General features: G+C 39.4%; 1 protein-coding gene across 1 annotated transcript in view; it reads left to right on the plus strand.

The window, feature by feature from the left end:
* LOC109408096 (uncharacterized) overlaps positions 1–3591 on the plus strand; it is a gene marked incomplete in the record, with an annotated part of 30165 nt that extends 26574 nt beyond the window's left edge. The window contains 1 exon segment of the mRNA XM_062853261.1: positions 3290–3591.
* Positions 3592–22733: the final 19142 nt, after the last annotated feature.

A 22733-nucleotide genomic window follows, 5' to 3' on the forward strand; every position in this document is an offset into this window, starting at 1 on the left:
GCCGCCGCAGCACACTGCACACCAAGAGAACGAGAGTAGGAGAGAATGTGAGAGCAAACGACGACGACGAAAGAGCGGCGCTAACGTGCTAGACGGCGGTTAGGTGCATTGAACGGAAGCTCCATCCCGAAATCGACTGATTTGTCAATAGAAATACACTAGAACTTCAATGGCGCTGTAGTCACTTTTTCGATTAAATTTTATAAATAACTTAAATTGCCATAATTCATTGTTATTAAGTGTCCATCGTGTGGAGGATCTTTTGTTTTGGTAAACAAAATTTATTTGACACTTCTACTACCGCTAATGACGCTGTAAGGGCGTGGCAAACTAGATGTTAGTCACACGAACAGTCGCGACATTGGACTTCTGTGGCTAGTTATTCTAATGATTTGTCCGATTATCCAGCCCAAATTGTCAAAATCGTGTTTTGGAATGACGAATCAGTACGGCAATCGTCCTAAAATCGAATCACGATCATCTCATTCGTGTGTGAGTCGACGCACGCTGCGTGAATGAACATTGGTTGCAATTGCAAAGCGAAGGTAACACAGTTGCGTCAAATACAGCCATCGATAGCGTAACCAGTTCCTTGATCATTACACTCACGAAGTTGACGTTTCAACATAAATGTGAAATTGGATGGAAAAAATCTACATAAGATTTCCCGTAGAATTTAAGTAATTTTTCGCTTCCAAACAGGCTTCCAAATCATTATGAATTTGAAATATTTATTCAGTATAATTGACCTAGTATTTGCTATAATGGTATAATTTGGCATATACTCGAAAAGGTGAAATTCTTGCGCTCAGTTATATACGGGCGTATCTACAATGATCGATTCCTCTTCATCGATTTTCTCTTGAATAATAACTTGACCGGCAAATCATGTTCGGTTGTTTTTGTTTTGCATGCTAGTCCTAGTTCTCCTTCATCGAAACACCAAGAGATCATCAGAATATTGGTCGTATTTCCCGGGATAATCCGAAGAGAAAATCGATGAAGGGAAATGATCATTGTAGTTACGCCTGAATGATACTAAACGCGAGAATTAAAAATTCGGTTAGTCTCTGTGCTATCGGTGACGGTGACCACCAAATAGTTCCCTTGAAAATGAGGAAACAACTGAATGCACAGACAGGTTTGCCACACAGACAGATTAATCTGTATTTTACAGATTTTACCGAAATTTTCCGATACAGAATCTGTATATACAGAATTACAGATTTTTTGATAACTTAGAAATTATACAGATTTTACAGATATGTTTACAGATTTTCTGAAAAACAATACAGATTCATACAGATTTTTGAGCCAAAGTCAAAATACAAATTTTGGATATTGCTGTCAACATAAAAAATTTGCGTGACAATCCCAGCTAGAGTTATAAATATTTGGATTTTCTTTGTTTCTTAGTCGATTTTTTGCCTTTTTCTCAATAATTATTGATACAGATTGAAAATACAGATTTTTTGCTTTGAAATACAGATATACAGATTTTTTACGAAAAATATACAGATTTAAATGTGGCAACCCTGTGCACAGAACATATTGCCATCATCACATTCATGCATGGATCGTTAGTGATGGATGACAACTACACGATTCGATTTTGCATACTTTCGACTGGAGTAAAACCCACTTGAAATTGAAAACCATACACATATGAATCACCTTAATTTTGTACACTATTTATGAATCACCATGTTGATCAAATGAGTGATCCATAAACTGTGGGCATTTTTGCCGATTCATAAATTGTGGGGTCACTGTACAATTTATAATACGATACAGTGCGAAATTTCCAATAACTTTTTTTTTTTGAGTTTCACTTCCATGCGGGTTTCACTTAATCCATGAAAATCCCCTGAAAAAATAATTTGCGAACGGTTACTTGACCTTTTCCAGTGAAATTGAAATGTAATTTTCTCTAATTAATTCAATAATAATGATCATTCTACACTGAAAATAATCGACACGCCTCATTCATGTTCGTTTACACGTTAATGTATCCTTTAAAACAGCAAGCTATATTAACGTGTAATTCTTTCGAATCAAATGTTGAATAATTTAGGTTCTAAACCACTGTCTTTTGCACATGATTTGATCGTGTTTGACAGTGTGTTTATGTATCGATAATGGAAATGGTTCGCCTATAACTTAATGTACATCATCGCATTCGCCCGCGTTGAGTATATCTTAGCTTGCTTCATTTTTGGTGAATAGGAACGCGGAGCAGGGTTCCCGGCAGGGATGCCACATATACAGATTTTTTCTGAAATCATGCAGATTTTCGTGCAGCTTTTCATACAGAATTCTGTACACCAATATTACAGATTTTTGAAAATGATACAGATTATACAGATTTTTCAGAAACTTACAGAATTTTAAACAGATTTTTCGCGAAATATTACAGATTACATACAGATTTTTGACAAAAAATGGTGATACAGATTATAAAGATTTTTGAAAGGCAAAATACATATTTAAATGTGGCAACACTGGTTCCCGGTACTGATATTCTAAGAAATTTGACATTTATGATACCAAACTAACGTGTTTTACACATGATATCGAAAAGTATGTCTATGTTTGGATTGTCACGTTAAATACTTGGATAACGTAGTGAAAATTCATGTTTGAAACATGTGGCTCGAACGTGTAGAATATTTTCAGTGTAGTTGCCGGTATCCTAAAGTTCAATGTGTTTTCTTCCAATAGGAAGCAATCAGTGAAGTACTAGATTGAAAGTAGTGAGCTGGATTTTTGTATGGTGAGATGATCAGTTCTCCGTTTCTGCAATGAAATGGTGCAAACAGCGTGGGTTATATGATTTCTTGCCTAATTTGATGCTGTTTGAGCAAAAGTTTGTTTAACTGTGTTGTTGTATTATTTATTTCTTGCAACTTCAACAACACAGTTACCCAAACTTTTGCTCAAACAGCATCAAATTAGGCAAGGAATCATATAACCCACGCTGTTTGCACCATTTCATTGCAGAAACGGAGAACTGATCATCTCACCATACAAAAATCCAGCTCACTACTTTCAATCTAGTACTTCACTGATTGCTTCCTATTGAGCGATTCCAAGCAACAGCATCAAAATTAAGGAAAATTTTTAATTCATGATTTTCTATTGAACTGAAACTTTGCACAGTTTTTCAGTTCCATCTAAATCGCCATTTTTCGATATCAAATTTTTATTTAGAGCCACGACTAACTTTTCAAAAGGGTGTATGTGAAAATGGTTCAAAAACATTCAAAAATATGCACAGCAAAAACGGATTGTTCGATTGTTATGAATTTTTCAGCAAAGTTAGATAGCTAAATGGTGATTTCTAAGAAAATATACACTGTGAAAAAAAATCTATTTTATCATTGAAAAACATCATTTTTGTCACAAAAACTCAAATATCTCAAAACCCTATCTTTTTACCAACTTGAATTTTTTAGGGAAAACGGTCCATTGTATTAGCAATCAACCATAAAAATTTGGTGATGGTAAACTAATAAACAAAAAAGTTATAACATTTCAAAAATTTCACAATTTTTACATTTAGTAAAAAAAATTTTCTGTGTAAATTATTTCGGCCGGGAATCGCGATTTGATGCTGATTTTATTGTTTAGCAAAGTTAGATAACTAAATGGCGATTCCTAAGAAAATATACACTGTGAAAAAAATCTTTTTTAACATTAAAAAATATCATTTTTGTCACGAAAACTCAAATATCTCTAAACCCTATCTTTTTACCAACGTAATCTACCATGAAAATAAACAAAAAAGTTATGACAATTCAAACATTTCACAATTTTCACATTTAGTAATAATTTTTTTTAGTGTAAATTATTTCGGCCGGAAATTGAAGTTTGATGCTGATTTTATTGTTAATGGCCTTGCGTGAGTAAAACAAGTTGTTTTTATTATATATTATATATACATATAATATACTATGTACAGTAATGTTCCGATTTTATCACGCCCTCCGCGCATTAGTCGTTTATTCATTAATTTGCTGTTACATTTGAGGACAAGTGTTTTCCCTCTTCTTCAAGATGAATGTTGAAAGCGTGTTTTGCAACGTTAAAAATATTGAAATGGGTATAGATGTTGAAGAATATTACAGGGCATTTTTGAAAAGGGGCGTAATTAAATTGTTTAAACAGATGTCGCTGATGGCAATTTCTCAGTTGTTGTCGTTTTCGAACTTCCTGCGCCCTGCTTTACCGATGATATACAGATGGCTCGTTTGTCAAATTCTAGACGGCAGGACGTGCAAATGCGTAATTTTGTACACAATGTGGACATTTGGGCATAACCAGTCTCTTTCAGTTTATCTATGGTGCTTTCGGTGAGATTTCGTAACTCTTTTGAACATTTTTTTTCATCAAAGGGGTCTACAAGAGAGCGTTGAGTTGAAGACCTTTGAGAAAGCGACTGTTCATCTTGTTCGTTAGATTATAATAAACAAAATCACTTATTAATTTTAACTTACTTGTTTGGTGTTGGTGGCTGAAGAAAAAAAATACTATACAATTTTTAATATTCATAGCGGTAGTATTTTTTTGTTTTTTTTCATGAGCATTGTCAGGTATGTATACAGACAAACAAACGTAACACTGGCGAAATTTTCATTGACCACGCCTTCAACGATCATTTTGAATCTTGGTTGTGGCTTTCATAACAAGAAGAGCGCCCATCGTTTTTCTTTGCGTTTGACGTTTCACACTAGCGCCTTCTGATGACGATATTGCACAACGCAGTGTTTCGTGAAACATTTCTACCAGGTGGTGATAGTGTGAACTGTGCGATGAATTTTCACTAAAATTGTTCTAGGCGTTTCGTCTGTTTGTCTGTGGTATGTACCTCTTATGCATTTGTTGTTGTTGAAGTTACTCGCATTCTTCCGATCATAAAGTCTGTTCTCTACACACTTAATTTTGATTACCGAGTTCGGTAATTTTTTGACGAGATTAAAACTGCTGAGCACCGAACTCGTTCAGCAAAAATGCATTGTTTACCTTTTCCATACGATTTTGACAGTTGTTTTACTGAGCCTCAGTAAAATCGATTATCGAAACTACCGAGATCGTACTGCTGTTATAATCTCGTCAAAAAAGTACCGAACAGGCAATTCAGAAATAAGTGTGTAAGAGGGATTTATTTTGCGGATAAACTAGACGTATACGCGTATATAAAACTTTTATTATACAGCTTTTGTCTTAAAAATAAATTCAATTCCATTTTTCTTATAATCAACAGCTTTTCAACACTATCAAGGGATTTTTTCACCAGTCACGTACAATAAAAAGTATGACAATCTCAATATTTTTGATCACAACACTGGATCGCGTCTAAGTTTCAAATAGATACTATAGTAATTACGAATAATCAAACTAAAGTATCATGAAAACAATTTGTTTAATTCAGGCGGTAGCCTTTACAATAAAATCAGCATCAAAATATAATTCTCGAAATAATTTACACAGAAAAAAAAATTTTTTTGTTACTAAATGTAAAAATTGTGAAATGTTTGAAATGTCATAACTTTTTTGTTTATCAGTTTACCATCACCAAAATTTTATGGTAGATAGCTGATATAATGGGCCATTTCCCCTAAAAAATTGAAGTTGGTAAAAAGATAGGGTTTTGAGATATTTGAGTTTTTGTGACAAAGATCATATTTTTTCAAAGTAGAAAAAGAAATTTTTTACAGTGTATATTTTCTAAGGAATCATCATTTAGTTATCTAACTTTGCTGAAAAATTTATAACAATCGAACAATCCGTTTTTGCTGTACAGCTTTTAGAATATTTTAGAACTATTTTCGCATACACCCTTTTGAAAAGTTAGTCGTGAGTGAATATGAAGGTTTAATATCAAAAAATGGCGATTTATATGAAATTAAAAAACTGTGCAAAGTTTCAGATATTTTTGAAATGGTCGCTCAGGATCGACTGACATGACTCCGTGGAATTCCTCAATTATTGAAAACGTTAAATCAAATAACATTGTAGAAGCTGTATATGACGGATTTCGCGCCAACTCGAACAAATGTTGGCAGCACCCTCTCAGATTACAACGAAGCTTTCTTGGTGTGTAGACCTTGCCCAGATAAGCCACTTTGCATACTCATTTTTCTATTTTTTTTTCTCGACTGACTTTTGAAAAGGGCTAAACTTTTTTTATGGATTTTTTAAAACTGTTTTTAATCAAAAAATGACTACTCCTACAAAAAAGTGTTGTATGGGTGATTATCACAAAATAAGTCAAATTTTAAGAAAAAAATACTGAAAAAAATCCAAAATGAGCCCTACACTGAAAAAAATCATTTCTAAAAATTCAAAGTTGATTTAAAAAAAAACACCATTTTTGATTTTGATGAAATTTTGTCTCAAGACAGGTAATTATGTTCCCTACCAACCGTCCATACATCACAAGATGGGCACTTTTAAGGAAAAAAAGTTTTTCTAACAAAAACTTTTTCTTGTTCGAATGATTTTTTTTTCAGTGTATTTTGTTATCAACAATAAAACCAGTGAAGGCCATAACAATCCCAGAATCCAATGAAACTCAATTTTCTAGGAGATTTTGTGTTATTTATTCAATCATTTGGAAGGGTTTTCCTATACATCAAAAACTTCAAAATATTACAAATGTATTTTCTTAGGAAATGTAATGTTTGATCGCAATATGTATTGAAGTGCACTTTTAAATATACAATTATTTATAATTATGAATTTTTCAAATATATATATATGTGTCTTAGAGCCAATTTTAAACATGTTCTTTTCTATTTTTTTCCGATCATACTAAATATTTTTGGTTCATCTTCTGAATTAGAATACCTGTTTGCCTTTACCTTGTCGCCAGGAATAGGCAAAAAACTATGGAATTTCTGAGTGCCTGGTATTGTCTTGGCGTTATTATATATTCCTTCGAGATCTTCTGACATTTTAATGTAATTTAGTTATATTTTTATCTGTCTGTACAACTGCCCAGTTATATAACTCTCGTGGAGTTGTTATGGTATTTCCATAATCTCGAGCAAGACTTGCTCTCTTTGCCATTCGCTTGAGAGTGCCACCAATAGCATCACATGGACCTTTACCGTGGGACGTTGCAAAAAAATGCCATTCTGCTCTTAATGCATGCTTTGACTGGAATCTACATAGACTAGCAAAGTTCTTCTTATTTTTGTATTGTTATGCTGCCCCATCAGACATAAAATAAATTTTAGAAAAGTTCGTTAATTGTTTCATAAAATCTATCATTTTTGAGATGAACAACTGGACCGCAACTGTATCGTGAGCCATTACTTCCGATATGATAATGAAGCTAACATTTACAAGTTTATTATCTTTCATATAGTAAATTTCAAATGGGTGTATTGTTGCTTGCGAGTTGTTCCAATGATATCCTTGAGCAGCGTTTTGAATTATGAATGAATAGTTTTCAGAGAAATCACAAATCGCAAGAATTTCATCATCCTTTAATGTATCTTTTTTATTTCTGAGAAATGATGATTGTTGTTTATGAATAAAGTCGTGTGTTATAAGTTTGTCAATTTTATCAACTGTTACCCGGACAAAACTCGCGGTAATACTACAGCAGCAAGTGACCCTTAGAGCTGTGTCTCAAGGTCGGCTTACTACTGGGCAATCGGAGGGGCTTCGCGACCAGCGTGCAGAGTACTGTCACCTTTCTTGGGCTAGGGGAAAACTATGCAAAATTTGAATGGAAACTATTGGTGTTTATTGAATGATCTATTGTCTTGAATGGTGTGGGTGTAATTTATTAAAGGACTATTGTACTTTATGGGGTAGAGTGGGTAGTTTTATTGAATATGGGGTTTTGGGGACGTACCGGTACTGCTGCTGTAGTGGAGCGCTGCGTAGACTCGATGCCGATGGACGAGCGCTCGCCGATGCTGCTGCGGCTGGACGGCCTGTCCACCAACGGATTTACGGCTTGGGGTGGTGTAGTAGTGCCGTTCACAGGAAACACGCAAGTTCTACCAGAAGCTCAACGCATCCCGCAAAGGCTACGTGCCGCAAGCCGAAATCTGCAGGGATAAGGACGGGAGCCTCCTGACGGACAAACGTGAGGTGATCGAAAGGTGGAAGCAGCACTTCGACGAGCACCTGAATGGCGAAGAGAATGTAGGCACAGAGGACCAAGGCAGCGGAGGAAATGACTATGCTGGTGCAGCAGAGGACGGGAACGAACCAACTCCCACGCTGAGGGAAGTTAAGGATGCCATCCACCAGCTCAAAAACAACAAAGCGGCTGGTAAGGACGGTATCGCAGCGGAACTCATCAAGATGGGCCCGGAAAAGTTGGCCACCTGTCTGCACCAGTTAGTTGTCAAGATCTGGGAAACCGAACAGCTACCGGAGGAGTGGAAGGAAGGGATAATCTGTCCCATCCACAAGAAAGGCGACAAGTTAATGTGTGAGAACTTTCGAGCGATCACCATTTTGAATGCCGCCTACAAAGTGCTATCCCAGATCATCTTCCGTCGTCTTTCACCTAAAGTAAATGAGTTCGTGGGAAGTTACCAAGCCGGTTTCATCGACGGCCGGTCGACAACGGACCAGATCTTCACCGTACGGCAAATCCTCCAGAAATGCCGTGAATACCAGGTCCCAACGCATCACCTGTTCATCGACTTCAAAGCGGCATACGACAGTATCGACCGCACAGAGCTATGGAAAATTATGGACGAGAACAGCTTTCCCGGGAAGCTGACTAGACTGATAAGAGCAACGATGGACGGTGTGCAGAACAGCGTAAGGATTTCGGGTGAACTATCCAGTTCATTTGAATCTCGACGGGGACTACGACAAGGTGATGGACTTTCCTGCCTACTATTCAACATCGCCCTGGAAGGTGTTATGCGACGAGCCGGGCTCAACAGCCGGGGTACGATCTTCACGAAATCCAGCCAATTTGTATGTTTTGCGGATGACATGGATATTATTGCTAGGACATTTGGAACGGTGGCAGAACAGTACACCCGCCTGAAACGTGAAGCAGCAAAGGTCGGACTGGTGGTGAATGCGGCTAAGACAAAGTACATGCTGGTAGGTGGGACTGAGCGAGACAGGACAAGCCTTGGCAGCAATGTTACGATAGACGGGGATACTTTCGAGGTGGTAGAAGAATTCGTCTACCTCGGTTCCTTGCTAACGGCTGACAATAACGTGAGCCGTGAAATACGAAGGCGCATCATCAGTGGAAGTCGTGCCTATTATGGGCTCCAGAAGAAACTGCGATCAAAAAAGATTCACCCCCGCACCAAATGTACCATGTACAAGACGTTAATAAGACCGGTGGTTCTCTACGGGCACGAGACGTGGACGATGCTCGAAGAGGACATGCAAGCACTCGGAGTTTTCGAGCGACGGGTGCTAAGGACGATCTTCGGCGGTGTGCAGGAGAACGGTGTGTGGCGGAGAAGGATGAACCACGAGCTCGCTGCACTTTATGGCGAACCCAGCATCCAGAAGGTAGCCAAAGCCGGAAGGATACGGTGGGCAGGGCATGTTGCAAGAATGCCGGACAACAACCCTGCAAAGTTGGTGTTTGCTAACCATCCGGTTGGTACAAGAAGGCGTGGAGCGCAAAGAGCACGATGGGCGGACCAGGTGGAGCGTGATCTGGCGAGTGTTGGGCGTGACCGACGTTGGAGAGCTGCAGCTGCAAATCGAGTATTATGGCGGCAAATTGTTGATTCAGTATTATCATGAATTTGATGTTAACTAAATAAATGAATGGTGGTGTAGTAGTGGTCGGAAAATGGCTATTGGATCGGTAGTAGATCGGCTTGACGGAATGGTGCGATCTACGTGTCTCGCTGGCGTCTTCCCTCTTTGACGGATATCGACAGAGCCCAGGACAAGGCCGGAGAGACTCTGCCGAGAGGGGTCCTCCTTAACGGTTAGGGCACCTTAGGGCCCGAGGAACAGCTCTAATGCGGATAATGTCTTCGCAACTGCAGAGCGTATTGTGGTCTTTTACGTGTTAGGCGTAGTGGCCAACAAGGGACCACTAGGCCGACTCGTGTGCTTGGCCAACTCTACGTTGGCGTTCAAAATGGTGGTGGTGTACCGTAAGGTACCACAAAAGGTCCTGTGAGAGCAATTGGGAGCAATTTTTACAAACCGTACTACAAGATCTAGTCACTAGCTTTAACGTAGGTTTAAGTTAGTTTTAAGACCACTACATTAGTAGAAGCATACCTGAATAAACTTCGTATTTTCTCCCAAATCGTTTTTACCACTCACTTATACTATACTAGGACACTTTTTAACTTTTAATTATCGATCCGAAGCACACGAACGCCAGATACTTTCTGAGGAATGGCGGATTTTCTTAGCGCCTCAATCCTTACAATTCCTCTTTATTGAGACGCGTATTGTCACCACCCCTTTTGTATCTCTCTACGCCCGCTAGGATGTGTGTTGTTGTACCCACTGACTCAACATGTCTCTTGTACCCACTTTGTACCATTGTAAGGTTTCACACATTTGAATTTAAAAATCACTAACCCTACTAACAAACATACAATTTTATTTTAATTAACCCTACTAACCCAACACCTACTAACCTAAGAGACGTGACAGTATCCAAACAAAATAGCACATATTAAAAATCTTCTAATTATGTAACACACGGTTACACTATCCCCCCACCTCGGAAAAATAAATGTTGCAACACGTTAAAACATTTATTTTCCTTCACAAAACAAATTACAATCATATAAAAACATCAAGACAATTACCAAATATATTCACAACAAATTAAAATTTAAAACGTTACGTAGTAGTTAAGATATCTATAAGTTTACGACGACGACATAACACGTTAAAACCTTGTGTAACTAAAAGCGAAATTTCAAATAAAATTTGCTATAATTAAGCACGTTGTGGTCCCTAACTGTGCCTATGTGCGCCTATGAGCACCGAGATGAACATCTTTGGTGAGTTTCTACTGCACTCAATCCGTTATACTTCCTCATCACGTTCGGGTATGAGGGTCTACGAATGACGAATACGATTTAGTCTACCTCGATGTGTTACCGCGCGCGTACCGATCTCTATACAGTATGGAGCTACGGATGGATTGCTGATCGACGTTGATCAGCGTATTATTGCAAGATAAGTGAACTCGTTTCATATCTACTCTTTGTTAGGCTGATTGAACTTCTCTTTTCTAGGTTTGTTCCACCAGTTGGCCACCTGGTGGATAGGGAACAACTCTAGGAAGGATATCCGTTCATTTGGAATCAATTAAGATGCTGATCAGGTATGGTGCGGTACATATTACAGTAGACAAATGTTTCTAATCTTCGACCCTATTCTATTCCTTTCCTCCTATTTTCCTAAATTTAGTACTCAGTCTTATTGTCTGCGCACAACAATAGACTCTTGATTCTTCAATCCGGATTGATTTACATTGGTATTATGAACTTCTCTTTCTCTTTCACAGGCAACCATCTATAAACAGACTACATCTAAACAGCTAACACACATCGACCGTGTTTGCTGAAAACGACCACAGCTATGATTGCATCTGCTATAAATTTATGTCCAACGACGACGATCACGATATTTACCACAACGACGAATTAGGCGACAATCAAAACAGAGACTTGATAGTGATAGGATGATCATATCGACGATGACGTGCTATAAACACAAACGACGATGACGAATTTTCATGAAAAACGTTGACGATGTGGACGACCATTACGAAATGATGAATGACGGCAATTCGGACGACAACATTCAACTATAATTCACAACACGACGATCAAGGAAACTTCCCTTTGGTTCTAAGATGACCTGAACTAACGAACACAAAGTGAAATGATGACGACGGATGACGGTGCAGTTCGACGATTACCTAGGATGACGACGACGACCTATACACAACGATGGACACAGCTAACAATAAACTTCCTTCTTCACTTCTCGCCTTTCTTAAATAACTCCTCAATTTCATTTTAGGAATTAAAATCCTGCTCATTACCCGGACGCAGATCACTGGCGGAAAATACTCCGAGACTACGGCCGGTTTCGTCTGCTACCTCGTACGAGCTGCTTCCCCGTTTCGCGATAACGGTGCACGGCGTGTACAGAGGCCCATATTTGGCATTGTAATGCTCTACAGCTGAGGACTGCCGGAAGTTACGTTTGAACACCTTCTGGCCAATCCGGTAAGCTGGAGCAAACTTCTTATGCCGCAAATTATACACCTTTCTACTCTTTTCATCACTCTTTTCCAAGTTTTCTTTCACCTTTTCAACTAGTTTTCCTCCTACTTCTTTCCTGTATTCTTCTCTTGCCTCTATCGACAGCAGAGTTTAAAATTTTCATTTTCAGTGAGTGAAATTCAACGTGAATTTTGAAGATTCTCAACTGAGGGATCAAAATAAAATTCATTTTGGTGAATGAATTTTTTCACCTATTCATTCATTTTTCTGTCACTGAAAAATTTCACTGAGAAATATAACTGGACCATAACTCCCGATTATACTTCTAATCACCACAAAATTTGTGAATAGTAGTTAATTAGAATATTGGTTATGCTCTCTATTTGTCCATTAAGTCGGATTGTGCGTCTGTTAATAGAAACTGGACATTTTACGACGTGCGAAAAAATATTCGTGACAGAGAATTGAATGAAAAAAGAGAGGCATTCAGCTGACAATGAATGTGGCCAAACACGAATGAAAAAATGAGAATGTCAATCTTCACTTTCAATCTTCGATTTTTTTACTCTCTGATCGACAGGTCTCCTTCATCTCTTTCCCGCCTATGCTCTTCTCCTTTCAAGACCTTCTCATGTCCGTACAATATCCGGTATGGAGTGAACCCGGTCGAAGCATGAACAGTAGTGTTAATCAGCTCCTCGATATCAGCGACCCTGGTGTCCCAAATCCGCTGGTCGGTCTGCATGTAGGTGCGCAAACACGCGTTGATCGTCCTGTTGGTCCGCTCCACAGGATTTGCTTGGCTGTGATGCCGCGAATTGGGCCAATGGCGGATGCCCCTCGCCTTCAACAGTGATTGGAATTCCTTTCCGGTGAAGGTCGTGGCATTATCGCTGATTACCACTTCCGGAGTTCCATACCGTCGAATCCAGACATCTTCAACTATTTTGCAGACTCCTTTTGCCTCAATCCTTTTAACCGGAACCAGGATGACCCATTTAGAAAAGATATCCATTAGGACTAACAAATGGCAGTTCCCGTTCCTGCTTCTAGGGAGACTCTGGATGAAATCTAGTGCTAATATCTGGAATGGCCGGTCTGTAAGTTTTTGCTTACCCATTTCTGGAGCTGAAGCTGCATTTGTCGGCTTGCATTGCTTGCACGTGGAACAAGCCTGCACGTGGCGCTTGGTATCTACTGCCATTTTTGGCCAGTAGTACCTGATCTTGATTCGCTGCAAGGTCTTTTCGTATCCTGGGTGAAGGACGTCATCGTGCTCCTTCTGTAGCACAGACTCTCTCAGATTCTCCGGCACGCATAGCTTCCATTCGAACCGATAGTCCAATACGTCCGATGCCACCGACACAAATTTAAACAGCTTTCGGTCCTCAATTTTGAAGTCTGCGAAGCTCTCCGGATCCTGCTCGACCTTGCGGAACTGCTTTGAATACCAGCCGGTATCCCTGCTAATTTCCAGCACCTCTAATGATCTGGAAAGCGCATCGGCAACGATGTTTTCTGACCCCTTTCTGTGCTGGACCACCATGTCGTATTGTTGCAATAGAATACTCCAGCGCTCAGTTTTGACGAGGGCTTCCATTTTGTGTTCATAATGAACGAAAGCGCCGAAGAGTCTGTGATGAGCGTGAATCGGGTTCCCTCTACATAAGGCCGAAACCGTTCAATCGATTCCAACGCCGCCAGACCTTCTTTTTCTGCCGCTTTCCAAGCCCGTTGCGGTGTGGTAAGCTTCCGCGAATAATATGCAACGACGTGTTCTGCGCCTTCGACTTCCTGCGTCAAAATACCGGCAATCGCCAGGTCGCTGGCGTCGGTTTGAATCTTGAACGGCAAGTCGAATCGCGGGTTTGCCAAAACTGGTGCAGTTATCAGCTTTTCCTTCAAAAGGTTGTACGCCTTTTCCGCTTCGGGATTCCAACTTACGACCTTCGGTTTTCCCTTCAGAAGATCCGTCAGAGAAGTGGTCACTTCGCTAAAACAGTCAATGAAGCGGCGATAATAATTGACCATCCCTAGAACTCTCCTAAGTGAGCGAATCGAGGATGGTCTCTCGAAGTTGACGATCGCTTCAACCTTATCGGGGTTCGGACGAACTCCACTTTCCGAGAGAATGAATCCGAGGTAGGGCAACTCTGGAACGCAAAATTTGGATTTTTCCAAGTTAATCGACAAATTTGCCGCGTTCAGTCGCCTTGCTACCTCCTCCAAAGCCCGTACATGTTCGTCAAACGAGTTACTGGCAACAACAATATCGTCCAGGTATACGAAAACGTTGGGTTCCAGTTCTCCGTAACCCAGGACCTGGTCCATCAGCCTCGATAACGTTGCTGGGCTGTTGACCAGTCCGAACGGTAGCCGGGTAAACTGGAACAGTCCTCGCCCGAAAACCCTGAACGCCGTGTATTTCCTCGAGTCCTCATCCAAAGGGATTTGCCAAAAAGCTTTGGACAAATCGATGGTTGTCAGGCATTTCGACGAACCTAATCTGCCCAAGATTCTATCCTGATGCGGCAGTGAATACGCATCCCTTCAAGTCCTCTCGTTCAACTTTCTCGCATCCAGGCACATCCGAACCTTGATTTTCTGCTGTCCGTCTTCCTCGGTTTTCTTCATTACGGGGACGATCAATAAGGCCCAATCGCTGCTCGATCGCTCAACCACCCCTGATGCTATCCACTTGTCCAGTTCCTCGTTCACATTCCGCTGTACTTCCGGGGACCAAGGGTATGGGTTCAGACGGACAGGAGGCGCGTTCTGAAAACTCTCCTCGAATTCGATTTTGTGATTGATTAACGATGTGGTTTCCAAGGGTCCTCCGTCGACAAACGCCTTAAACTTGTTCTTCACCTCTGCCAGACGATCATTCTGCTCCTGTGTCAGCATACTAGCTTCTTCCAACTCTACTCGCTCGGCCTCGGCAACTTCGCGATCCTCCAAGGAGTTCTGGACTGTGGGTTGAATATTGAACAACCTCCAGAAGTTCATACCTAATATGAGCCTCCGCTTCATCGAAGGAGCCACCAAGGTAGTGAGAATCCGCGTTTGACCTTCAAAAGTTACTGGCAGGTTCACGTAGCCTTTAACTGCCAACTGATTTCCTCCCGCTGTTGTAACCTTCGTTTCGGTGCTGAAAACCTTCAACTTCAGCTTTCGAATCAAACTCTCACTACCAGTTCCTAGGATGGATACCTGCGCTCCGCTGTCCAATAATCCCACTAATCGCAAACCCAACGCATCTACACCTGCAAATGGCCGATTATCTCCTTCTACCGCAACGAGTAACTCGCTAACATCCGAGCAATATGGAACGAATACTGTCGGAGGCTTTTTTGACGGAATTCGGCGACCTCCTACGCCGATCCTTTCGGGTTTTTTGCACAAAAGGGGCAATTGTCCTTCCTATAATTGTGGAAACCACAAACTGTACAAAAAACTTCCTTCGGAGCTAAACACACTGAATGGTAGTGGAACTTTCCTCTGCAGTTGAAACACGTTGTCCTATCCGGAACCTTGTACTCCGCGACTCGTTTTTCCAACGCCTGCCTGCTTGATTCCGGTTGACTTTCCTTACACTCACCATCGGTTGGAGCACTCTGCTTCCTCGGTGGAAATGATCCTGGTTTATCCGGAGTTCTTTTCCAGTTAGGTCGATTCTGCTCTCTGCTGCCCTGAGGTTGATCTGATGCCTTCCACGTTTTTCCGCCGGACTGGTTCCTACTCTGGAACGGTTTCGCTGAAACTTCATGCACCTGAGCCGGTTTTTGCGTAGATTCCTGGTCTCTGCCCCTGTACATCCACATGTTGACCGAGTCCAGCTTCCTTCCCCACTGTCGAAGGGCTTTCAAGGTCCGGACTCCTTTCACAACCAACACGTTTTTGTAGTCGGACCGAAGGTTGCGGAAGACGATGTCGAACTGCCTTTCCTCCGACGGTGGAACGGCCATGTAGCGGAAGATTTCGACTACCGCATTGTAGTAGTCCTGGAACTTCTCAGCACGCCTTTGTCTCCGCTGCGCAGCCTGTTGCTCGTAATGGAAGTCCATATCCGGAGGCTGAAACTCCAACTTCAATTCCGCAATCAGCTCGCCCCAGTTGCAGAAATCCCTGTTCCTTTTGCCGTCCATGTACCAGGTCCTGGCATCTCCCGCAAACAGGTGAATGGCCTCGCTGAACAGCATCCGTTTACTCAGGCCCTCCGCTTCCGCCATGAATTCCACCTCTTCGATGAACTTGTTCAGCTTCTTCCCATCGTCCTTCCCGTCGTATCGCAGTTTCCAGTCTGCTACTGACCGAGGTCTACGCCTGAGTCCTCGCGAGCTTCCTGACTCCGCTTCCAAACCACTTTCCTCTTCAATCTCGCTGTCGACAAACCTTTCCTTTTGAAGCTGCTTTTTCTCTTCCCTACTTCCCATTTTCTTGCCTAACTGGACTACGTGATGTACATTTTCGTGAGATTCTACCGACCCGGACGATTTCCTATCCCTTTCCTCGCTCATTCTGCTTAGTCGTTCCTCAATGTAGTTGTCCACATGATTTATCAACTTCTTAAGCATTTCTTCAGACTTCCCTACACTTTTCGCTTTACTAATCTTTTTCTTTGGGCTAATCGCTTTCGCTTTCGCCTTTTTGCCAATCCTCTTCTTTCTGCCTACTTTCTTTTTCCGTTTATCTTCGCGAGTACTTCCACTTGAATAGTCTTCCTCCTGCCAATCTACATCACCGGGGTCGTCATTTTCTTGGATACTAAGACCCATCAGATTCCTACTGATTCTGTCGTCTACAGTTTGACCTGCATCACGACTTTCGTTCCGTGAGGAACTCAACAGTCTCAAAACCTCGTCTTCTAACCCTTTCACATCTACCATATCCTTCAGCCTATCCAATCGGTAGTACAGGTGAATCAACCTGGTTTGCACTGCCGACATATCGGTTTTCTTCGTCCTACTGTTCTCAAGCTTATCGCGGATCTTGGTCAACTTCTCCTTTACCTGCATCAGCTCTTTCTTGCATCCTTCCTCAGAATCTATCACTTCCATTGAAAAATCACTCATTTCGCGTTGCTCTTTCAGCTTGTGCCGCAATTTCCGTTTCTTCAGGTCACGCGATTCCCCGCTTGAGTATTCAACTCCGCGAATGACCAGTTCATACTCCAACTCGTCATCGAGCAGATGGTCAGTGTTCATCGAACGATATTGTAAAAGCAACGATTGGAAATCCATTTTAAAAAAAAGCAAATAAAATTCAAATTCAGTTACACTAACACTAGGAAAAAGTTCAAAGTTCAAAAATAAAAACGCAATAAAACATTTACAGAAAAATTCACTAACTACTTAAACTAGAAAATCAAACGAAAATAAATGTAGTAGATTTTGTGTTTTGTGTATTTTGATGTTCAATTCAGGACCTTTATCAATTCAGTTACTTATTCTAATCGTGTTATTTGTCGAAGTTCAATTTTTAGAAATTTTAACTAATTTTTCTTTGGCGCAAAAGCTTTAGCGCTCTTTTCCGACTCACCAAACTGGCCACTGTCTTTCAATTTAAAGAAGTTCCTAATATGTTTCGAGCGGTGTTGCAAAGTGCACGGATCCTACGCTAACCGACAGTTTGCGTACTCTCCTGCCGCCTGTTAAAAAATCTTCAGATTTTTAAATTCTACACGATCCTCCGATTACCTTTCGTGTGTTGTTGTTGGGCGCCAAGTGTTACCCGGACAAAACTCGCGGTAATACTACAGTAGTAAGCCGACCTTGAGACACAGCTCTAAGGGTCACTTGCTGCTGTAGTATTACCGCGAGTTTTGTCCGGGTAACACAACAAGATACGGAACAAATTCATCAACAGGTTTAATAATCGTTTCTAAATTACAGCGATCAGTATTCAACCACTGCTGAAATATAATCTCTTCTTTGTCATTTAATTCTAATATCAATGTAAGTTCCTCTTCAATGTGTTCATTACAAGCACACTTTTCACAAGCACGGAAAAAGCAAATATCTGTTCTGGTGGAAATATCGCAAAGCATTTTTTGTATTATTTCATCTTGTGACACAATTCTTATACTGTTGAACATTAAATTTACATTTTCATGAATAGTACATATGCATACATTATGTATACCAGTAGAATCAAGTAAAATACAATGCTTTGGTCGCAACTGTGTAAATACTGTGAAACCAATATTCACAGTTTTGTACATATCTACAAAAATCATATAAGCCTCTTTGAGCAACATCATCAAAAGTCGTTTTTGAACTTGTTGTTTTTTTTCCATTTCGAACCTCAGAAACAAAATCATTTGTTCCTGGCATTGGCCTGCTGATATCATTATCATCAAAAAATTCTCTTACTATTTGTTTTGTATCGTCATCAATACCATGCCCCCTTCTTTTTTCGGTGGTACAAAGAATACCCTGTTCATAAACAAGATCCTTCACCTGCCTCGCCATATACATTGGTGCGTTAAACTCTCTTGTGATTTTATTTACCGACCAAGACTTAGGAAGTACAGATAGTATCCTTTAACTGCATAAGGAGTGTATCGGAAAGTAGTTGAAAATGTTCAGAATGCTCTATCTCGAAGCTGGGTTGGTCTTTTCATTTCGGTTCTTCTATGAAATCTTCAAAATGTAGTTAAGTTTAGAATACCTTGTAAAAATTTGGAAAATGTTTAGTAATATTGAAAATATGGTTAAATGAATACACCTCACAAAATAAAAATCTGCACAAAATGCAATTTTGTTAAGATTTTTCAACATTTCAAAAATCTGTAGCGAGTAAAATTTGTACGATAAAAAATCTGGAAAATATTGATGCTTGTTAACAGTTATGTACACATAACATATCATTCAACACCGACTTTCAAAATTCATATTTTCGATAGAAAAATCTCCTATATCTACAAAATGGTCCACTCCAAAAAACGCATATTTTTTGGTCAAACTTTGAAGTTCTGCTTTTAATATCTTAAAAGGTTATAAAATTCAATTTTTTGTTCTAATTTACTCGTCCATAAATTAAAAAACATACCCTATTTAAAAAAATGCGATTTTTTCATTTTATGTATTTTTTATTTGCGTAAACATGATTTGGAGGAGCATAGAAAAAAGGGGTTCATCAAAAATGGCCATTTTCCATTTTTAAGAATTGCGCGTAAATGCAGTGGAGATTTTTCTTGAAAAAAATAATTTGCCTATATTTTGAGGATTCTGGAGATTATTATATTTGCACAAAAAAGTTAACAATTTTGGAACATTATCGAATTTTATTCGCAATTTCAATTTTTTAGAAGGTGTGCAAAAATTTAAAAACATGCGTTCAGTAATGTAGGTTAAAAACCCAGTTAAAAGAACATTTTTAAAAAATCATAAAAGCCATTTCTTTTTTTAAGGATTTATACAGTATCTCCAAAAATAAAATTACTCAAAAGTTGTATTAAACTATTTTTGAAGCTATTTTAAACATTTTCAACTACTTTACGATACACTCCTTAATTATCTCGTCATACGCCTCCACTTTGCCAACATCCGTTGAATCTATTCCGAAGATATTTTTTCGAACTGCTTTCGTAATCTGCAATGATTTGTTTATGCGATGTTCCATACTTCTCATGTTTCTAGATGAGATTGGCGATAAACTCAATGTTTCAGCAATGGTATTAAACTTCTCAATATTATGGGGACCCTGTAGTTGATCTGTTGACGGAATTGACTCCAATGATGGAATAGATGGTACCATATCTGTAAGATAAAAGTTAAGGTTAACAATATAATAATGAATGCAGTGGAAAGTTAATGATAGTTATTTATGCAACGAGTTGCAAAAATGATTTTTTTTCGCACAAGTAGTACATTTATCCAACGAGGCTTGCCGGGTTGGATAAATACGAAGAATACTGAAAAATGTAGTTTTGCAACGAGCTGCAAAATGAGTTATATAAAAGAAGCTAACACGTTGAAGGCTTACTTACCCAGCTCATGTTCGATTTGTTGACCACTCGTTGACGGTTCTGGTTCTGGAACATCATGATGTTGCTGCCCACTAAATGATGGTTGCATAGTTTCGTCATTTCCATCCGATCGGCGTTTTTTCGTATTCGGGCTTCTGTTGTGACTTATCAATCCACGACATGACTCACAAATACTCATCGATTCGTCGATTTCATGTGTATATCCCATGGAATGAATTTTATCTATCAATCTTAATGACATGCCCCGTAGATTATGACGGTTGCACTTTGGATTGTTTATTTTTGCACTGCACTTGAATTTGTTGAATTTTGATTTATACGATTGATCCATTACTTTTCAGAACTGCCTTTAATAACAAAAGAGAAGTAACACGTTGAATGATACCGATTCATTTTCTTGTTTTGTTCATATTTGCTTTAGGTACAACTCTTGATTTGATTTTTTTTTTCGATTAGGTAGTTCGAATCTAATAAATAGCCTTACCTAATATTAGGTAAGAACATGGGGTAGAAACGTTTGGGTAGAAATTACAGCAGCACGTATGAAATGCGTGTTCTAATTGTACATTGTTTCGTACTTCTAGAGTGCTGCTGCGTGAATATGGGTGCATTGCATTGTCGCATATGACACAATAAGTTTCATTGCATTTTGAGATTACTAGATAACCTTCACTGGTTTAGTTTGTTTTTAAAAAAAAGACACTGAAAAAATAATAATTTGGACATGAAAAAGTTTTTTTCCTTAAAAGTGCCCATCTTGTGATGTATGGACGGTTGGTAGGGAACATAATTACCTGTCTTGAGACAAAATTTTATCAAAATCAAAAATGGTGTTTTTTTTTAAATCAACTTTGAATTTTTAGAAATGATTTTTTTCAGTGTAGGGCTCATTTTGGATGTTTTTCAGTATTTTTTTCTTAAAATTTGACTTATTTTGTGATAATTACCCATACAACACTTTTTTGTAGGAGTAGTCATTTTTTGGTTAAAAACATTTTTAAAAAATCCATAAAAAAAAGTTTAGCCCTTTTCAAAAGTCAGTCCAGATAAATTTTGAAGAAACTAAGTATGCAAAGTGGCTTATCTAGTCTTGGTGTACATACCCAGAAAGTTTCATTGTAATCTGAGAGGGTGCTGCCAACTCCGAATACGATTTGGGATACGTCATATATAATTATTGATCAAATATGTGTTTTTTAGTTTTTCGGGGTAAATCACGTTGCCCGTTACGAGAAAAATGCGCCACGAAATGTAACACGCCAAGAAATAACGTGGTTTGAGTGTTGCATGCATCACGGCGTTTACTCGACGTTAGTGCTGCAGCTAATAACGCAATAAATGCACATTTGAAAGGTTCTGATTTTCGTCTCTGTGTTACTGTAGTCATAATTCAAACGCCAACGGCTGTTTTGGAGTTACGGCGAAGGCCGGCGCATTTTGCCCCAAAAGTGCTCGCGATTTTGGACTACAAAATACTCATTTTTACACTTAAAACGGCCCTTCTTGCACAAATCATAAATTTTGCGAGTAAGCAAAGAGATTTTCACATCAAGTTTTACAACTTTGCTCCATTTCGATCTGTAAATCTGCGGACAAACTTTTCGCATTCTTACATCAGAAATGGCTGAAATCGGTTTTTAATTCTAATATTTTATTAGTTGGTAAAATTCCAAGTTTTATTGGTTGAGAAGATAGAAAATTAAAAATGCTATCGATTAGTGTAAACATGTCATATGAAAAATTATGTTATCAGGGAGATATTAAGGTGGGTCGTTGGACCTCGGTAGCGCGTATTAAACTGATTTGAAGCTCTTAACCTTCCTTTTGCATCACGTTGGAAACAGGTCGCTGGCGTGGTGTACACGGAAAATCCAAACTACCTAATATTTGGGTCGATTTTACTCAAAATTGAGTATATCGAATAAACTCGTTACCCAAAATTAGGTTGTTTTCCCTCTCTGGCTCACCGATGTTGTCAAAAATAAACAGAGATGCATCTACCCAAAGGAGGTCCTTGGCCCCAATAAGCCAATTTTGGGTAAATGTCGATTTACTCAAAATTGAGTTGAATGAGGGGGTTCTTAGGTTGAATTTACCTACTCTTGAGTTTATTTTTTAACTGGTGGTAAAGGCAATCTACCTAGCGTGAGTTTAATCGATTTACTCAAATTTTGGCTTATTGGGCCGAACTATGGAATTGCGTCAAAAGAACTCAATTTTGGATAGTTCGGCGCTTCCGTGTACGGTTCGGGTCAAAAATGACCATAATGCCAAAGGAGTGGTAAAACAGGTTAGGCCGTGACAAAAATATTCTTAAGAAACCACATTGTTTAAGCTGCACATCACGCACGTAGTGATGAAAAATTAGCCGCCGCCGTTTAGCTATTTCACCGAGTTTGATGGTACACTCTTAAATCGCGTTCTAGCAATCGCTAGAATATAACCGACAGACAATTCATAAAGGATGTATGTTCCATCATTAGTAATCTTACGCTCCCATATTCATCCTATTCGAAAATAAG

This window comes from Aedes albopictus, chromosome 2 (genome assembly GCF_035046485.1).
Source record: "Aedes albopictus strain Foshan chromosome 2, AalbF5, whole genome shotgun sequence".
Lineage (NCBI taxonomy): Eukaryota > Metazoa > Arthropoda > Insecta > Diptera > Culicidae > Aedes > Aedes albopictus.